Source organism: Mustela nivalis (assembly GCF_964662115.1).
Source record: "Mustela nivalis genome assembly, chromosome: 7".
Taxonomy (NCBI): Eukaryota; Metazoa; Chordata; class Mammalia; order Carnivora; family Mustelidae; genus Mustela; species Mustela nivalis.
Genome location: NC_139026.1, coordinates 125520819 through 125541375, shown reverse-complemented (window position 1 = coordinate 125541375; position 20557 = coordinate 125520819). Strand labels below are relative to the sequence as shown.

Here is a 20557-nt window from a genome sequence, read left to right as displayed (position 1 = left end):
TCCCTCTTTATGTTGACCTAAGCCAGATAGTAATTATTACTTGAGAATAAATGAGAAGTCTTTGACTTCTGAAATGCACTAATTTCCTAGCAGAGAGAAGTGTCAACGAACTACCTATTTATAGGGTTGCTAACAGAATCAGAAAGTTTGACTACAGAATCATCCTGTAACTGATATATGCAGAGCATAAACTACCAAATACTATTCCCTAGCAGTAGAATAAAGTTTCCTGGGTGACACATAATATCATCCAGCCTGAGCTGACCTTTAAAAGACAAACAAAAACTTATCACCCAGATTTTCCTGGATTAAAAAACAGATCTTACAACTGGGAGAGAATTAGCAAATGAATAAGTAGCCTTGAAAAGTGTTGTAGAACCCAAATTCTTGTAGAAGAAAATGTATCTACTTTGCAGAGAGAATAATCAGAAAGAAAATACCCAGAGAAACTAATAAGGGGTCATTTCTAGGGGATGGAATTTTAAAACACTTTTTTTTTCTTTTTCTCCTTCGTGCTTATCTGTTTAGAACATAAATCAATTTTGTTGTCTTTTTAAAGAAGTTACTTTTTAAAAAAGATTTTATTTATTTATTTATTTATTTGATAGACAGAGATCACAAGTAGGCAGAGAGAGCAGCAGGCAGAGAGAGAGAGAGGGTGAAGCAGGCTCTCCGCTGAGCAGAGAGCCCCATGCAGGGCTCCATCCCAGGACCCTGAGATCATGACCTGGGCTGAAGGCAGAGGCTTAACCCACTGAGCCATCCAGGCACCCTAGGAAGTTACTTTTAATGGGAAGAAGAAATTACTGGAGTCTCTTGTGTGGAGGCAGTGAGGGACTATTCTGCCCACTTCAAGAATGAAACAGGACGGCTTGCCACATGAAGTGGTGGTCTTTCTAGAAAAGTGGCAGGATCCAAGATCCTCGTGCATAGATAGTGGTTTTGTGTAATGACAGCCAGTACACCCAGAGGAAGTCTGGGGAGGCCACTTTGTCGTGAGCTTCCCATACCCAGGAAGGACCAAAGGGCAGAGTTGGGAATGGTTTCTCACCATCCTCAGCTCGTCCCTTGCATGCATCTTTCGCCCACAATTTCCATTTCTGGATGGTAGGTCTCCGTCTTAAATTTAAACAAGCATTGCTTTCAGTGTTTAATTACAATTTAATGGAAATACTACTCGCATTCAAATTAGCCTTTAGTTTTCGCATCACGAGTGTGCATGCAAGTTATTGTGTCATTATAATCTCATGTTATAATGGCTTCATAATGCAAGTCCCTACAGGGTTGAATTAGTAGTTTCCTATGGTAATCGCCCATCACTATAATATCATAATCACATAAGCACAGTCCCCACATGCTTCCACTGCAATCATTTTGACATTGTAAGAGCATTTTAATAGTATTAGCATAGATTCTCTGGAGAAATCATCTCATTGTCACTGCATTACCATATAAGATTAATTGTGCTATGAAATCTTAAAAAAACAAAAAAGATGACGCTCAGCAATAAAGCATTTCACGTTTTCAAAGGTCACTGCATTTTGCACTAAGGTTTGTGACACAAAACCCTTCTTTGAAGAGATGCCCTTCCACACCATGGACGTTTTTTTTGTCTTGGTCTGTTTTTCTTTGTGTTTGTTTGCTTGGGACTCTTAACACTCATAGGTTAGGTCAGGCCCTCTCTGTGCCAGAAAAAGAAACAGCCCTAGTCCTGTCCTCAAGGAGTTTACAATTTAATCAGGTTTGCAACAAGTTATACACAGCATATAGGTCAGTGCAGGTCCGGATTAAAAAGTACTTGAAAGTAACTGGCATGAAGCCGATGTAAGAGCAAACCACACAAGGCGTTCCTGAAAGGAAATGGCTGATAATGACAAAGGGTTAAACCTAGCAAGCAGGAGTGTGTGGCAGAAACTCAGCGCTGTCATCTGGCTGATGACTTTGTCTTCATTGAGCCTGCACAGAAGGAAGGCCACCTTAGTTACCCGTGATGGACACGGACAGAGCCCCAGTCACCACCCCAGCCCACGGAGCAAGCAGGAAGAGCAGGTTAGGGACAGGAGCACCTTCCCTGCACGCGTCTCTCCTGATCTAAGTGGGAGCAGGGAAGCCGGACCTCGTTGCTCATGGCTAAGAGAGTAAGCAGAGAGCGGCTACCCAAGCAGCAGATCAAGGGCTAGAAAGAGGAAACGTCTGCGCAGAAAAGCACTGCCGGCCCCTCATACTCTCCCTGGGTCGAAGCCACATGTAAAATGACTCCGTTGTGTCAGTGATAAATGGCACAGGCCGCAGAGACTGGCAGGGTATTGTGTTCCAGTGAGGGGCGTCTAATCTTCTGGTGCTTTCTGGGGACCCCACAGGAGAATTGTGCACAGGGGATCCTGACTCTCAAGGAATCCTCTCTGCTCAGCGTCTGAGTGAGCACAGTGTCACGGCCAGCCTTCAGCGCCCCGACCCTCCCAGAGCAGGCGCCCGATAAGTGCTTAGGATGGGTGGATGAGTAAATTAACAGCAACGCGCAGGCTTCAGAGCTGCCGTGGGTCCGTCTGGGAATTCGTGCGCTCCAACAGCGTGAACAGTGGAGGCATTCACAACTGGCAGTGTCTCTTGTATTATTAAAGACCTGCTTGCCTTCTTGTTTGGGTAGATGACAGCGTTCTGTGGAGTCAGGGTTGCTAATTTCCCTTTTCTTGAGTTGTATGGGCCTGGGAGATCTCAGAACAGCTCGGTGGCTCCCTTTCTGAAGAGAAGTAATACTGCTTTTTTAATTGGAACACAATGAGGGTAAAGATTGCTTTCTAAGTGCTAAAACTACTTTTACCAACAAGCTCTGGAGCCATATAAACTTATTACATACACAGAATTAGCTGTCCTTCCTTTAGAAGCTATATTTAATTTCATAGGTAAAGTCTATGGCACCTGCTACCCTATTCTTCCTTGAGATCTTGTTTAGGCATCCTGTATAATTAAACTCTTCCTGCTCATTCTTCACAGTGACATCTGCCACTATGAAGTCCTATCAAAACTGACTCTTACTGCCTTTGGTTACCCGTGTTTATTTGCTTTGCCATTAGACATACAGACGAAAAGTCAAGAATCAAAGATGGGATATTTGAATCCAAAAATACTCCCCCTAAGAATACATTTTTATTTATTTGGCAAAATATATCTTGACACTGCTTAGAAAAATGTCCTCATTTTCCTTTCTCATTCAAATGTGTTCAAGGCAACAGAAAATAGTCCTGATGGTGTTCTATGGGGTTACGCTTGTATTTGATACAAACAATAGTCAATAGCAGTTTAGTATCTGGAATGCCACCAAACATTAATGCTGAACTGCTGTGTTTCAAAAATGGAAGAATGCACACAGACGGGACACTAGAATTATCTTATGAACACACCACTATTTCCCCGATAGGGAGAAATGCTAGAACTTTGCCAATAGCATAAAGGTTTCAAGAGGTTGATACAAACAAAGGGGGTCTTTGGGCGAACTTAGCACGTGAGCCTCAGTTTTCTCCCAGATTAAACAAAGGAGTTAAACAAGGTGACCTCCAAATTTCCTTCCAGGTACAAATTCTATGATTCTAGGCAAAAAAGGCAGTAATGGACTCTAACCGACCTCTGCAGTGGCTCCTCATGAGCTCACGCTGTTTAGACATTAGATAAGTGGGGATATTAAGGTATAGACAATCAGGCAGAACATTTCTATACAAGAAATGAGAACTCTATTGATACTGTTCTAATTCATTTTCTGAACCATTCTCGAACAAACTATATTATATTTTATATATTTTACATATATATGCATGTATATTTATATATGCTTTATATAAAAATTATATATACATTTACATATATCTGTATTTTTACATATTACACTTTAGAGTATTTACTATAAACTTTAGATTATTACTAACAGATGAATTAAATAAAAATACTTCACAACGCAGATTAAGACTTTCTTATATCACTGTCTATACTGCTTATGACTAAAATAGAGGCTATTATAAAATAATCCCAGCTTATTAGCCCTCAAAAAAATGATGCTGATTGTCTAAGCAACTGAAAAGTCTTGGCTCTTTCCCAAAGAACAGCTACAATGATCCATTATGTATCTGGGCATATATGTGTACTTTTTTTTATACACACACATATCCGTATTCACACTGTCTAATTATCACAGTGCAAGTACAGAAACTATTCTGGAAATTCTTTTGTGCCAACATTATAGCCAAGAATCATTTGATGTCTTAGTGGACAGTGAGATAAGGAAAAAAAAGTCATCTGCTTGTTTTTTTTGTCAGTGTTTTCAGTAGGTGTGATATATATCCCACGGGTGGTTCAAACCAATTTTAGGTGATATATGGGCATTTAGAATGTCTTAGACACATATTTGTTTATTTTGATGTGTTTTAGAATAAATGTTGCAAGCCTCTGATTTTATGGATATTATTGTTTAGAATAAGCTGAAGTAAAAAAATTGGGTTAGTTTAAAGAAAAATATTAATTAGAGAAGGTAGTACCTAGTCATAGCTAACATGCTTTATTTTATTTATCTTTTTAAGATTTTATTTATTTATTTGAGGAGAGAGAGCACGAGTGGTGTGAAAGGGCAGTGGGAGAGGAAGAAGCAGACTCCCCACTGAGCACGGAGCCTAATGAGGGGCTCCGTCCAGGGATCGGCTGAGCTGCCCACGCGCCCTGCAAACATGCTTTAAAACTGATAGGAGAATGAATCAAATTTGACAAATCTGAGAAATATTAATGTGTGATGAATTATTTCATTCTGATGACTATTATGCTGAGTTTGTGAAAATTAAAAGGCATTTCACATCTCTACAATATCTTGTAACACCTTTATTTTCTCGGACCTATTCAAGAGCTATCTCCTGTTTTGGGGATAACATATTCCTAACTCATTAGAAATATAATCATGACTTCTAATTAGGCAGAGAAAGCTGTCATCCAATTTTAACTCTCAGACTTTTTGTTGGTCTGATAATTGTTGACATCATTTTAAATGATGTTGATTTAAAGATATTAAGTATGACAGACAGTGTTGGGGCACCTGGGTGGCTCAGTCGGTTGGGCGTCTGCCCTTCAGCTCATGTCATGGTCCTGGGGTCCTGGGATCAAGCTCTACATTGGACTCCCTGCTCAGTGGAGAGCCTGCTTCTCCCTCTCCCCCTGCTGCTCTCTCTCTCAATTAAATAAGTAAAATCTTCAAAAAAATATGAAACGTGGTGTCAAGAATATAGATGAAACATTACAGTCAGACATGGTACAGTTATTGAGTAAACTTTCCAATTTTCATAGAATAAAACTCTGAAGTTGAATACATCATTCTTTGTAAAGAAACAACGTATAGATAAAGAAACTTTCCTTTTTGCTAATGCTATAAAAATCATCACATTATGCAAGAATAATTAATGAAAATTTATTTTACTGAGGGATTCCTAACACAAAGATAAAAGTAAGTAAGTGAAAATGAGTTCACAAAAAACTACACCATCCCTACATAATGCACTGTGCAAATTCCATATAAAAAACCTTTTACAATTCTGATCTTATCTATCAAAAAGCAAAGAAATTTAGAAATTAATCCTTTCAACTTCACCATAGCAAGATTAAGTAGTAGCAAAGGTTCAGGAAGTGTTCCTAATGCTAGAAACTGTGTATGTTCTTTTATCTATTTTAAGTCTAACAATTAAATGAATAGAAATATTGTATATGTATTCAATAGACAATAAATAAACTATATAGAATCTTCACAAAGATCATTTTAAACCTGGGTCTCTTAACTTGAATATTTTGGTCTTTCTACTGAAATACACTGATAAACAAAGAGTGAAAAAAGAATGCGTGGGAGTAATGGATTATGTCAAAAAAGAGGAAAGTGGCCCTGAAGAGCAGGATGTACGAAAACACCCCGCACCCCTTACCCTGGAACACCAACCAGATCAAATACGGCTGTAAGGTCAAAGCTCAGTTAGTCAGTGCTAAATTAGTCATTAGTCAGTGCTAAAAACAGCAGATTCTTTACTTCTTATACCCTAAGATGATCCCAAGTATTTATACAAGACAAAGAGGAACACCTTGAAGATGCATCTCGCTGAATGAGACTGGGGAGGGGGCAAGTTCAAAGCAACCCAGAAGCCAAAGGAAATCAATGTCAGGTCTTTGACTTATGCAGCAATGTGAGTGAGACTCACGCAGGAGAGGCCCAGGACAGTCCCTAATCCCACCTGTGGAAGCTTCGGGAACTTGAACGGATAATGGCAGTGACAGGATGGAGACAGGGCTTTGGAGTAACAGACCTTGAAGCACACTCAGCAGAGATGTTTTCTTGCCTAGTGGCAATGTGGAAAGACCCTTCCTGCAGTAGCAGAGGACTTTTTTTATTTTTTTTTTTAATAGAAAGTACTAGACAGAAGGCATTCGCCAGGAGTGGTGCATTGATTGGAAGCCAGCACCCTTTTCTTTGAATTCACGTGTGAAATGGACTTGTGCAACTGTAAATGGAAAGTGTCTGAAGTGAAAGACTCTACTTGGAGAAAATGCAGCTTGGGCAGCGATTCTGTTCTATTAGCTAATCTATTCTATTCTGTTAGCTATTCTATTCTGTGACTGGTAGAAAGGCAGACTCACGAAGTGACAGATATATGCCAGACACCAGGGAGTGGTTAATAAAAACGTCAAATAATCTGGGTCAAAACTAGCAAAGACACCCTTGGAGCCTTTCCCTGGATAAGAGTACCAACAATACTTTTCTATGGAGCAACTGGTAGTGAAAGCCACACTCTACTTACACATGTATTGTCTTACATCTGCACACATACCTCCCTATCCAAATGTCATTTCTCCCTGAAAACACGATAGGTACCAAATTTTGCATTGCAGAAGGTTGTATATATTACATTTATTTATTTTTTGAAATTATTTCATTTCAACTTTTTAATGTGGGCATTTTCAAAAGCTTGCCTATGTGGGGAGAATAGTGTAAGGAACCTGTAGGTATCTAGCACCCAGCTTCAATGATAGATTTTAATAAAAACAGTTTTCAGGGGGAAAATGAATGTTTCACAGCTCATTCAAAACCACCAACCAGTTATTCCAAATATTACTAAAATACTCTTATAGACCCACACAATAACAATCTTCTAAGGATTTCTGGCAATTAATGAGCTGCAAAAAGACTCTTTTTTTGGAGGGGGGTAAAAAAAAAAGTTATTATTCTATTCTGAAGGCAGACGGTAAAGCTTTCCAGAAACAACTATAGTACCCATAGTAGATGTAGAGAGGGGACAGTCAAACTGAGGTACTGGAGGCTTTCTTACTTTTTCAAATGTAAGAGCTTTTTTGGCTTCTTATGCTCATCACCTCTCTTAAACATTTTCACTTGATGACAAGACGGCAACACAAGATGTTGACCTCTAAGGGGGATATCTGAACTACAGGATCACAGTGTCCTCCACATCCTGTTGCCCTTTTTGATGACACAAGTATGTGGACTAATATTCACAAGTTTGGATTCAAAGAGGAAATTCTGAGGAAAAAATATTGGCGAGTTATAAGAAATATTTGGATGGTGGGAGTTCAGATGGAAAGGTGTACTTAACTATGTACATTTTATGGTTAACCACTTAATAAAGTACATAGGATTCAGGTAATCATGTTGCTACAATTTTTATCTAATTACTTCACTCTTTTAAGTCACAGGCATAAAAGTCTCCTCCACGTAATGCTAAGAAGTTCCTGAGCTGAGTAGACCCTCCAAAGTAGTCATTACTTGGTTGCTCACATTTGATAATCAATGAAAGTAACTCCAAAAATGGTAGTTTCCACAGACCATTATTATTATGGTTGAGTTGTATGGACTGAATTGTGTTCCCCCTACCTCATAAGTTGGAGTCTTAACCTCTAGTACCTCAGCATGTAACTGGATATGGACATATGGCCTCTAAAGAGGTAATTACATTAAAATGGGGTTTGGGCAGTGGGCCCTTATTCAATATGACTATTTTATGTAGTTATGAGCAAAGATTAGGACACAGTCAACATAGAGGGAAGACCATGAAAGGACACACAGAGGAGGTAGCCACTGGCAAGTCAAGAGAGGCCTTATAAGAGACCAAATCTACCAACACCATGACCCTGGTCTTTCAGCTTCCAGAACTGTTAGAAAATAAATGTGTATTGTCTAAGTCACCCCACTGGTGATGTTGTGTTATGGCCGTCCTAGCAAACCAATACCATCAGTGATGGAGGTCATCTAAGCCAAGTTACGGAGGTGGCCTTTAATTACATGTGGAGGATCTGGGTCTACAGAGTGGGGAGAAACTTTGTTGAAAGGGCTGGGGACACCTGGATGGCTCAGTGGGTTAAGCCGCTGCCTTTGGCTCAGGTCATGATCTCAGGGTCCTGGGATCGAGTCCCGAATAGGGCTCTCTGCTCAGTGGGGAGCCTGCTTCCCTCTCTCCCTCTGCTTCCCTTTCTCCCTCTGCCTGCCTCTCTGCTTACTTGTGATCTCTGTCTGTCAAACAAAAATAAATAAAATCTTAAAAAAAAAAAAAGAAAGGAAGGAAGGGATGGCCAGGCCCGTATGATTCAGTTTGATGCTTCGTGACAAATTTTGATGCCAGTCAGGTGTATGGGCGCAGAGTTATCCATTTCAGCTATTCGCCAGGGTATCATAAGTAGCTTGCGGAAGAGTGAAGCAGGTCTAACACACGGATGATGGAGCAGGTGTACCATGTGAAATACCCCGAACTGGGGGCTGGGCTTTACATTTCCTCCAAACCTTAGAGAGCAAGACTAATGACATTGAACTTTTCAGAAACATAACGAATATAACAGACAAGACATGTAGAAATGTGACAGTATAAACACGGTAACTTGAGGAGTTTATGAAAATATTCTAACTATTTAAAAAATCAGGGGATACCTGGGTGGCTCAGTCCGTTAAGTTTCTGACTTTTGATTTTGGCTCAGGTCATGATCTCAGGGTTGTGAGCTTGAGTCCTGCATCTGGCCCCACACCAGCGTGGAGCTTGTTTAAGATTCTCTCTCTTTCCGGGGCACCTGGATGGCTCAGTGGATTAAGGTCTTTGCCTTCGGCTCAGGTCATGATCCCACTGTCCTGGGATCAAGCCCCGCATTGGGCTCTCTGCTCAGCGGGGAGCCTTCTTCCTCCCCTCTCTCTGCCTGCCTCTCTGCCTACTTGTGATCTCTGTCAAACAAATAAAATCTTTAAAAAAAAAAAAAGATTCTCTCCATTTTTTTTCTGTTCCTCCCACAGGCTCTCTTTCCTCTTTCAAAAAAAAAAAAAAAATCCCCAAATCAGTATATATACAATTTTGAAAATAGTAAGCAATATCAAGAAATCATTATCACTACACAGTAATACCAAGGAGTTTTTGGTTGCAGTGGACTTGGAATCACACAAAGGAGCTTTAAATTGACGACAATATTTACCAATATTCTCTTCTAAGTGCTTTTCAAACACTAAATAATTACCCAATTAAGCCACTGCAAGATAAGCTGTTATTACTCTGGATTTAGTGAAAAGGACTAATAATTACTATTTTAACAGTTTCTGTGAAGAAAGCCTCCATGTTTACCGAAAACCACTGTGCGAACACCCCATTCGTTTGGCAAGTAGGGAACAGAATAAAAAAAACAAAAGGTTGATTAGTTAAGTGAATTCAGGGAAAGACAGAGTTGATTAAGAACTAAGAGCCACGACCTGTGAAAACAGAGAACTTAATATGCAAAGCGGTGACCAAAATTGGCAGAAGGCTATTTATGAATCCTGCCAATATTCGATGTTGCAGACTGACAATGGAGAATCTGTGGCCATGCCCTCAGCCACCTAATTCATCACGCTAGTGCTTGGGGCAGTCATGTCCAAGCAATTTATCATCATCATATCACTCGTCTGAGTAAGAGAGGGGGAGAACTTTGATTGTTAACCTCTAGGGAGAATGGATTTATAGCCAACATCCCTAAGAATACAGCATGGCTCTGCCTGAAGCAAAATGTTCCCTGCTTCGCTTCTGTTTGACTCAGAGTAGAAGTGTGAACACATTGCTTTCAGGACACTGAGAGCAAAACCTAGGTCTGATGCCCTTTGCTCAAAAATAAGATAGCCAGGAAACCATATTTAAAATCCTTGAAACTGCGTGAAAAAAGACTTATGTACGACCTATTTCAAATGTCCTTTGGTGACAAAATCATTTCTGAGATGCATCCGTGGAGAATCTAATTTGGGAAGAATCATCTCTTTTATTTTTTTTGTAAGATCTTATTTATTTAATTGAGAGAGAGGACAGAGAGCACATAAGCAGGGGGAGGGGCAGGAGGAGAGGGAGAAGCAGACTCCCCACTGAGCAGGGAGACCGATGTGGGACTCAATCCCAGGACCCCGGGATCATGACCTGAGCCAAGGCAGATGCTTACCTGACTGAGCTGCCCAGGTGTCCCTGCATTGAGCCTTTCTGTATTTTACATTTTAACAACGGCTATCCTTACAGGGTATAATGAAACAGCGAACTACCATTTTGCCCCTGTGATTAAAATCATGAAGCTGATTATTGTGGAAACAAGTAGGCCTGTCTCCCTAACAGTAAGGGCAGCGTTAGGCACAACAGCGAGCCTTCTACAGCAGCTTCCCTCCCAGGCTTCCATGGTGTCTGTTAGACTGGAAATCAGTAATCCCTGGATGCATGCGGCTCAGCTCTTTCCCGAGTCCATTAGTCAGGATAGGCTAGCTTCTGCTGTGGTAACAAACAAATCCCCGAATCTTGGGGCCTAAACATAAGAAAAGCTTGTTATCTAGCTCTCGCTACATGTCTAACACAGGTCGACAGGGGGTGCTGCTCTGTGTCCTCCTGTCACGTCCAAGCGGACCAAACAGCCACTATCTAGAAAATTGTGGTCACTGTGGCAGAAGGAAAGAGAGTGTGACAGACCTCTCACTGGCTCTTAAAGCATCTACCTGGAAGTGACACGTCACTCCACTTACATCTCATTGGCCAAAGCAAGGCACATAGCCATACCCCACTGGAAGGGGACAGAGAGACTCACACACAAAGCATGTGAACTCAGGCAGATACTTCTCACTGAATTCCATGAAGAGGCACTCTGAGCTGGTTTAGGCCAGGTGGCCAGGTGGGAGCAGGTATTTTATTTTTTTCCTTCTTCCTTCTTTTCTTTTTTCTTTCTTTCTTTCTTTTTTTTTTTAAGTGAGGGAGGATGTCTATGAATGAGAAAAGCTTTTTTTAAAAAATGAAAGTCTTTTTAGAAAAACTTGGGATTACTGAAAATACACCCTAAAGAACATCTGGTGTATAAAAAATATATTCAACCATCTTATGGTCCTCCTGTTAACAGTGAAGTTCATAGGGCTACTGAGCAGAACTTAATCAGGAATTAATTTTCCCATTGTTACTGGATGGCTCACTGGGCTATTTAAGATATTTGAGGAGTAAGAGTCCTCATATGGTAAACGCTGTAAAGCATATGGAAGGAAAGATGGGTGTTTTCCAAGGTCAGTAGTTCTTCCTGTGTTATTCAGTTCATTATTTTGTCTTCAGACTTAATTCTGAAAGTAACCCCAAAAATCCTTACATGGGGCTCTCTACCAACCATAATCCCACACCGAGAGGGCACCGACGATACAGACATAGATTTCTCGAGACTCTAAATGTTCTAACCTATATATGTGTTCTCCTTTTCTCTGCTTTTATCTGGGTCAAAATTTAACTACTCACACTGCAAACTATATTAAATTGCATTTTTTCAGAAATTCTTTTCACTTCAGCCATATTCAAGCTATCATCTGCCCCTACATGGGGAAGGGGAAAGTTGTCCAGTGAAACCTGTCCTTCAGTGTAGTCACCCTAAAACACACACTGTGCTGGTTCTCTTCCCACCTCACTCGCCCTCCTCCTTTGCTGGCTCCTCCTCCACTGATCTCTAAGTACTGGGGTCCTGGGTCCTGGGTACTGGGTCCAGGTTCCTCCTCCCTTCTCTACCTATATTCTCTCCTCAGGTCCTGTTATACACTTCCAACTGCTTCATATATCACGATTAATGACTCCCCAATAATTATCTGTAGCCCAGATCTCTCCCATCAGCTGCGGTATAATATACCCACCAGCCTATATGACATTTCCCCTTGGACATCACATAGACCTTGTGGTAAGGCAAATGTACAATGGCACCCAACAACACCATCCTTCCTGGTATTCACACCCCTTGTTGTTCCCCAACACACACACACACACACACACACACACACACACACACTGCACCAGGGCTGGTCCGTGTAATCAACAGCAAACAACAGAAGTAACAGCATGCTACTTCGGAGATCAGGCTTTTTGTTTTTGTTTTTGTTTTTTAAAGACCGACTTCTCTCTTGGGTTCTCCTTCCCTCTTGGAACATTTGCCCTGGGGGAAGCCACATCGTGAATAGCCCTATGGAGAGGTCCATATGGTAAGGAACTAGCCTCCAGCCAATAGCCACCGGAAATCTGTCAACAGCCCTGTGAAGAAGGTAAGAAGCAGAACTTTCGGCTCCAGTCAAGCCTTGAGATGACCACAGCTCCGGCTAATGGACTGACTCTAACATCATGAGAGACTCAGAGCCAGAACAAACCCAACTATCCCATGCCCAAATTTCAGACCCACAGAATGATAACAAAGGGCTGTTGTTTTAATCAGCTAAATTTTAGGGCATTTTTAAAAAGACAGTAATAGGTAACTAATCTACACATCACAGAGTTAATACACCCCAAATGGAACTTTCCATCTCCCTTACCCCAACTCCCAATTTGTTCTTTCCCTAGCCTTCCTCTTCTTAATTAACATCTACGTCTGCCCAGCTTCTAAGCCAGCATCTTGAGAATCACCGTTGGCTTCTCCTTCCCTTTCACCACCACCTGCCATTCATCAGTAGGTTCTAGAGAATCAAAATCCAAAGCATTTATCAAATCCATCCCTACAATATGGATTAAAAGCCCACTTTGCATGAGGTTCCGCATCAGATGCTGGAAAAACAGCAGTAAATAAAACATGCCAACCCCGCCCTCACACAGTTGACATTCTCCTAGGAAGGAGTAAAGAATTCATTAACAAAAGATACAATATGTCATATGGGAAGAAGTTGTATGCAGGAAAACTAAAGGAAGGGAGGATGGGGATCTTTTTTTAAAAGATTTTATTCATTCATTTGACAGAGATCACAAGTAGGCAGAGAGGCAGGCAGAGAGAGAGAGGAGGAAGCAGGCTCCCTGCTGCACAGAGAGCCTGATGCGGGGCTCGATCCCAGGATCTTGGGATCATGAACTGAGCCGAAGGCAGAGGCTTCAACCCACTGAGCCACCCAGGTGCCCCTAGAATATTATTTTAAATATAGTTGTTAGGAAAGCCCTGCTGATAAAGTGACGGTTAAAGATTCCACCTTCTGTTGCTTTACTGCCACTACCCCAGCCTGAGCTACCCCCATCCTTCATTTGGGGCTACATCATGGCCACCTCCATGGGGCTTCTCTGCCCACAACCCTTCAGTGGTTTTCCACTGCTGTTAGATGAAAATCTAGAGAGCTTACCAGGCTGCACAACACCCTGCAGGACCTGGTGCCACCGTCTTTCCAACTTCATCTTGAACCAATCGCCCCAGCTCCAGTCTCAAAGATGTTTCGCAATTTCTAGAACATGCCAAGATCCTTCTGGGCTCCCTTGCCTGAACAGGTCCCACTGAAAGTAATGAACATCGCTAGGTCCTTCTCATCCTTCTAAATTAGGTCTTGGTGAGGACTCCTTTTCACAAACACATGCAAAGTGTCCCCCTCACCATCCCCAACCCTACCAGTTCCATTTTCCTTTATCACAGCCTTCTGTTTACAATTTGTGTCTGTTGGTTAATTCACTTGTTTGTTGATTTCTTTTTTTGTTTGTTTCCTGAAGTCTCTCTGCCTCCAAACAGAATATAGACTCCTGGAGGCTAGAAACCTCATGTGTCCTGTTCCTTATCCGAGCAGCCCCACCGCATGTCCAGCTATACAACATGCTGAATGGATTTACTGAATGGATTAAACCAACCTTTCCTGGCCACCCTGTAATTTCGACACCAAGTGTGACCAAAAATATCATTACAGTAAAAGCAGAATCTTGTTTTCAAAAATCTATAGGTTTTTCGATCTAGTAGAGACCTAGAGATCAATTACTTTAATGTGCCAGAAAAGATAAGGAACTTGTACAAAGTCACAGAGCTGGAATCAGAAATAGAATTAGGGTCCACTCATGGATTCTCAGAGTTCTTTAAGCCAGCCATCTGGCTTCCTGCCCCCCTCTACCAGAGTACCTTTAGTTCCTGTTAGATAGGGGCAGACTTGTGAAAAACACAGGTAAAGGGTGGTTAAGTGGTAAGAGCACAGGTTTTGGAATTGGAAAGACATGGATTTTTTCCTAAACTTTGCAGCAGTGTGGCTTACCCTTCTGTGCCTTACCTTCCTGCGCTGCTAACAGGAGAACACTGACATAGAGCAATATTAGGTGCACAGAGCTAAAAGAAGATCCCTGGTGATTCGCTTTTACTAACTGATATATATATATATATATATTTTGTAACTTTTATAATAAGACAACATCTAGCCTCCACAAATGAAAAACATAATTTCATAAAGCAGCACGCTGTGAATTTTGTGTTCGAATTATCCTTTTTAAAATTAAGTTGCTATCTTGCTATCAAGTGCAAGTTGTCTGATCTCTCTTTGCAGTGCGCACGGAGATTTCTTTTTAAAAGGGATGAGTTATTTCTGGAATCACATCAGGTCGGATAACTGCTGTACACCCCTGCTGTCTATGCAAAGTAAAACGTAACGGGCTAAGTCGATGTCATTAGTCTTGGGGCTCTTTTCTCCCTGACGTTCATTCTATCTGACAATGAAAGCGATGATCCTTTAGGAGAGGAGTAAATGTTTGTCAGTTTCCTCCGCCGTGGCGGAGATTTAAGGACGAATGGACACGTTTTTATACAAGGCAGAAGCTCTCTGTAAATGTGTCCCCCTCGGAGGTGTCACTGCACCTGAGGCGTCTTCGCAAATATCACAGCACTGCGGCTGTAAATACCAAGCTCTTATCCAAAAGGCAGGCGCACTTAAGTGTGTTTCGAGAATCTTTAGGATAGAAGAACCAGGAGACGGTAAAACAAAGGGCAAGGTCAAGGCCCAAGGCTTAGAGGTGTGGCTTCAAAGCTCATTAAAGGAGAACGGATATGGGAGAGAAGCCCCCAGCCCAGCGCAGCCGCCAGACGACAACTCCGAAGCATTTCTGTCGAGCAACGCTGAGCTCGCGCCACGCGGGGCCCTCGGGCCTTGGCCCGCGCCGCACTCTCGGCCTCAGGTTACAAGCCAGGCTTCGCTGGACTTTTAGACTCTGGGGCTACCCGCTGCGTCTAAGCCCAGGCCAGCCTCCTGGGCTTCGCGCAGCCTCGCGATCCCCGTCTTTGCAGCTTCCCCGGCGCATCTGGGGAAACGCAGCAGCTTGCCAAAGCGCGGGCTGCTTTAAACCTCCCTTCCCCAGGGGGACCTCCGCGGGGGCTCCCCGCAGGGATTAACGCGAAAGGCTCGGCCGCAAGGCCGGCCGCGGCCGCAGAGGCTCCCCGCGGACCTCACCCCTCCGACCCTGCCCACAGCTGCCGCGCCCGCTCCGGCTCCCGCGCACCTTCCCTCCGCTCGCTGCGCTCCACCTTCTCCCCCGGGACCCTCAGCAGGGCGAGCTTGCGGGGACTTCAACGTCTCCCCCACTCCGGCTCCCACTCCACCCTCGGGCCTCGTCTGTTCCCCGCCCCGGGGTCGCTGGGCCGAGTTTTGCAGGATCCGGTCACGCCCTGCGGCCCCAGCTACGCCCCATCTGGCCCTACGCCACGCCCAGCGGGGGGGACTAGGATGTGTGCCAGGGCCCGCCCAGCCCGCCTCCAGGCCAAGTCCGCGATCAGTCTGGCGGGTGGCCTGCCCTAACCTTGGAACGGCCGAAGAGCTCGAAGCCGCAGGATCCGTTCAGCGGCTGGGTTGGGAGCCCACTTTCTATGCGTAAGAATCCATTGTAGGTACCCCCCAAATGTCCTAGCAGGAAAAGGACTAGGAGTTAGATCCCCCAAGGGGAAAAAAAAGCGGCTGCATTTTCCTTAAAAGTCCTTATGAGTCGCAGGTCTTTTAGAAAAGACTGCTTTGGCAGAGATTTTGGCTTCCTCCAGGGATTGCTAATCAGAGGGACGCATTGGCAATTTGGTATCTCAAACAGGATTTGGATCATCGTTTGAATACAAAGCAACTTTGGATTTATTTCTCCACTGTTCCATGTCCCTGGGTCTGAGGTTTCTCATCTTTACAGAGTTTTTACCGAATAGTAGCACAAGAGATGGCCTTAATACCTCCTATGGCAGCCGGCTTAGTGAAAGTGAGAGCATCTGTCCCCCCAAAAGAGCTAGGAACAGTTGTCGTGACACAGAGTAATTCCTTTAAGTACTACACTGTATTCAATTCATTTGATCCTGAATTCTGGGAAAAAGCGGATGAGGACTAAAATGGGAAGAATCTTCAAGTGTCATGTGAAAGGAAGGTAAACATCTAATAATAATAATGATAATGATAATAATTAATAATCTTGGATAGTGTTTCCTGAAGCCAATTCTGCTACTCTAGGTGATGCACATATGGTATCTTGCTTAATTTTTAGAATGACCTACATGTGGTAGGATCATTTTCTCCTCCAGTTACAGATTGGAAAACAGATCTCAAGAGAGAAGTACCTTGTGCCTGGCCAGGGTTAGAACCTACTTAGGTTTAGAACCTTCTTAGATGAGAGCAGGGCAGTTTCATTGGAGGCTAGTTAATCGATTTATTTAAGTCAGAAAAAGAAGACAAAAGGAGATGAAGTTGTGTGTGTGTGTGTGTGTGTGTTCATTTTTTAAGGAAGGTAAAACTGTAAGAAGCTGGTTGGTAGAGGTGAGGCAGGGAGACAGAACTGAAGGAGAAGAGTGGTCCTTAAGGTGGCGGCTGCTCAAATCCTAGGAACAGGGAATGGGATAAAAATAGGGCCCAAGAGTGGGAGGCACAAGAGTAAATGGAGAGCTTAAGAACTCTGGAGGGATGAGCCGCCTGGGTGGCTCAGTGGGTTGAGCTGTTGCCTTCAGCTCCGGTCATGATCTCAGGGTCCTGGGACCAAGCCCCAACGTCGGGCTCTCTGCTCAGCAGGGAGCCTGCTTCCTCCTCTCTCTCTTTGCCTGCATCTCTGCCTACTTGTGATCTCTCTCTGTCAAATAAATAAAAATCCTAAAAAAAAAAAAAAAAGAACTCTGGAGGGGTAAGTATTGAGAGAGCTGGATATCACTAGGAATGAATGTCTGGGGCTCACACTGAGATTATATAATGCATAGATGGATCAACAGAAGCTTCTAGAGTGATTTCAGTGCTGGCTAACACTTTGTTCATGATGCAACCATGAAGCCTTATAAATGTGTACCTGACCATGGCTGTTGAGGAAACACCTAAAATTCTGTTATTTATAATGCTATGCATCTTGCTAGTCCGTACTGCCAGATGTGAGATTATACGCAAGATCCATGTTTAAAAGTGACGTCAGTTTTTCTGTATGGAAGCTACTAAAGTCTCCACTGCTCCTGTTGCATCCGTCATTGCAAGATCTGTGATAGATTTCACAGGCAGGCTCTTCCTTTCGTTGGCTTTACTTCTTAAAACATAGCGTTAAAGGGAAACTAGTCTAGATTTTATTTCTCTTTGAAAGAAACACCTTCAGAGAAACTTCAGATGAATACTGTAGGTGTCTATCGTGAACACTTGTGCTCAAAGGGAGAGAAATCCATGCAAATCCAGTGTGCCACGGTGAAAAATGTTGGTGGCCTATAGTATTGGTGGCAGGGAGTATATACTGTGTAATTCCATTTCCCATCATAAGTAATTTAAGCACTATTGTTGATTAAGAATCAAATGCTCTCCTATGGAAAAAAGTAATTAAAATAAGCATTCTCTCCACTGCTGGCCTCCAATACCCGCTAGCCCTGGGGATACGCAGACAAGAATGGATAAAAGGGGTCTCTTAGGATGTTCTGCCATCAAAAATGATAATCTGGTATCAAACCTCGTGCCCAACTTCATTTTTCAGTCTTTCGTCCAGGAAAAGCCGAACTTGGAGATATTTTTTGAAACCTTGAATATCAATGTATGGCCATATGCCTATGATGAAATAGCCAAGTTAGAAATCATATTATTAAGGAACCAAAGGTTTCCAAATCAATCTCTCAGAGAAGGGTTTAGTTCAAATGTGCTCTCATTTCTGCGGTACCCACTTTTCATTTTTATAGTATCTTTGAATTTTGACAGTACTTGTACTCAGAAACCCGAAATTGGCAGAGAGAATGAAATCAAAACCAAACATCCAAAACCCCTCGCTGTTTGGATGAAACTTCTGGAAAGCACTCAGGTCTTCATTACTCTAGTTAGTTGTTTTAAATATTTACACAAAAATAGTCCATGGGAAAGAAAAAATCCAAAGAGGTCAAAATATGAAGTAATCCAGATAATTATCAGACAAGCCTCAGATACAGAGCACAGCTGACAATATCAGTTCGTAAATTGTGTGGCTGTCAGATTTTAATTGTTAATTGGAAGTTAAAACTGACAGCGCTGCAGAGATTTTCTCGGTTTAATTTTTAGTTGTGGTGTGATAAACTAGTCCCATCATTTCCAGGAGATCTATTAGAAACCAGTGTCACAAGAGGGCCAGGACGGAGCTTTCAACACACGTTTTCTGATCAAATTCCTCTTTTTTATACCTCCCAGAGAATACAACTAATTACTCAGTATATTTTATTACTTCACCTAGAGGTGAAAGAAAAATGAAATTAAAACCTTTCTAGTTCTTACCCAGCTAAATTGAAAACACATAATCTCCCAATTCAGGAAACTTTTTAATGGGGACTGTACCTTTACAAATGAGTCGTTTACAACTTTTTGTTGAAGCCAATTACAAGTTGGTCTCTAACGGCCACTGTGGAAAACAGAGCAGTTCCTCAAAAACTTAAACAGAGAATTACCAAAGGATCCTGCAACTTCCCTTCCGAGTATTTAGCCAAAGAAGGTGAAAGCCGGACTTGAAGAGATATTTGTACACCAGTGTTCCTAACAGCATTATTCACAATAGTCAAAAGGGGGCAACAATCCAAGGGCCCATTGATGGATGAATGGGTAAACAAAATGTAGTAGACGCATACAATGGAGTGTTATTTGGCCTTAAAGGGAGCGTTGTGGCATTAAGAACTTTGAAGGCATTATTTTCAGTGAAATAAGCCAGATGCAAAAGGACAAATGCTGTAGGATTTCACTTATATAAGGTGCCTAAAAATGGTTGAATTATTTTTTTTTAAATATTTTATTTATTTATTTGAGAGAGAGCATGACCGAGGAGAAGGTCAGAGGGAGAAGCAGACTCCCCATGGAGCTGGGAACCTAATGTGGGGCTCGAACCGGGGGCTCCAGGATCATCACCTGAGCTGAAGGCAGTTGCTTAACCAACAGAGCCACCCAGGGGTGAATTCTTAAAGATACAAACGGTTGAATTCTTAAAGATACAATGTAGACCAGTGGTTCCCAGAGGCCGGGGGTGGGGGGGTGGGTGGGGGGTGGGAAGGGGTTGAGGATTTAAGTGTTTAATGGTTCCAGAGTTTCGACTTGTGAGGAGGGCTGTGGAGACAGTTGACCAGCAGTGTGAGCGTACTGAATGTGGTTGAACTCTACACTTAAAAAGAGTTACCATGTTAAACTTTATTTTATGACAGTTTTACCATAATAAAAAAAAATTTGCCCTTAGACAGCTGCTTGTAAATAATTTGTAAAAAGTTGACTTGAATTTAGAACACCTGTTACTCTCACTAGGTTGGCTTGTATACAAAAGGTCATAATTTTCAATTCTATCATTATTAATTAAAAAAAATCCTTTAAATTGAATTCCCTATTACTTTTTCTTGCCTAGCAGTTTCTTTCAGTCTTTGTGACAGAGACTTGATTTTATTTGGTGGCTAGGTGCTCACGAAAGCCATTTCCTCCTTCTTCTTGATGAAGACCCAGAACCTAAGTCAGGTTCGGTGGGGTGAGGAGGTTCGGAGCCGACGACTAAAGAAAGAATTCTTAAGACGTCGTTGGTGCAAAAGGTGATTTATTAGACAGGGCCCGTGGGCAGGCAGAGATGCGGCTGCCCCGGGTTGTGAGGGTCAGCATGTTATATACCCCACCGTTGGGGGGGAGGTGGTGAAGGAATGGGAGATTTCAACAGAGTTCTCACATGTTAGGGAGGGCCTACAAGGTGCCGGGGGGAGTCCTTGCCCTTACGGCTTGATCAATATCATCTTTAGGCCAGGCACTAACATCCAGATAATTGGGAGATTCTTGGTGGGGTGTTATGATCCTGCTGTCATTTACATTCCCTTCTACCTCAGTCTCCTCCAGTTTATGGTGGGAGGGAGACATTAGGGC

At 42.5% G+C, this 20557-nt stretch overlaps 1 protein-coding gene across 1 annotated transcript in view; it reads right to left on the bottom strand.

The window, feature by feature from the left end:
* The window catches only part of PTER (phosphotriesterase related), a 65803-nt gene extending 49950 nt beyond the window's left edge, over window positions 1–15853 (bottom strand). The window contains exon 1 of the mRNA XM_082742011.1: window positions 15732–15853. The gene's annotated coding sequence lies outside the window, so the exon portion shown is untranslated. The remainder of the gene's footprint in view (window positions 1–15731) is intronic.
* Between the last annotated feature and the right edge of the window lie 4704 nt (window positions 15854–20557).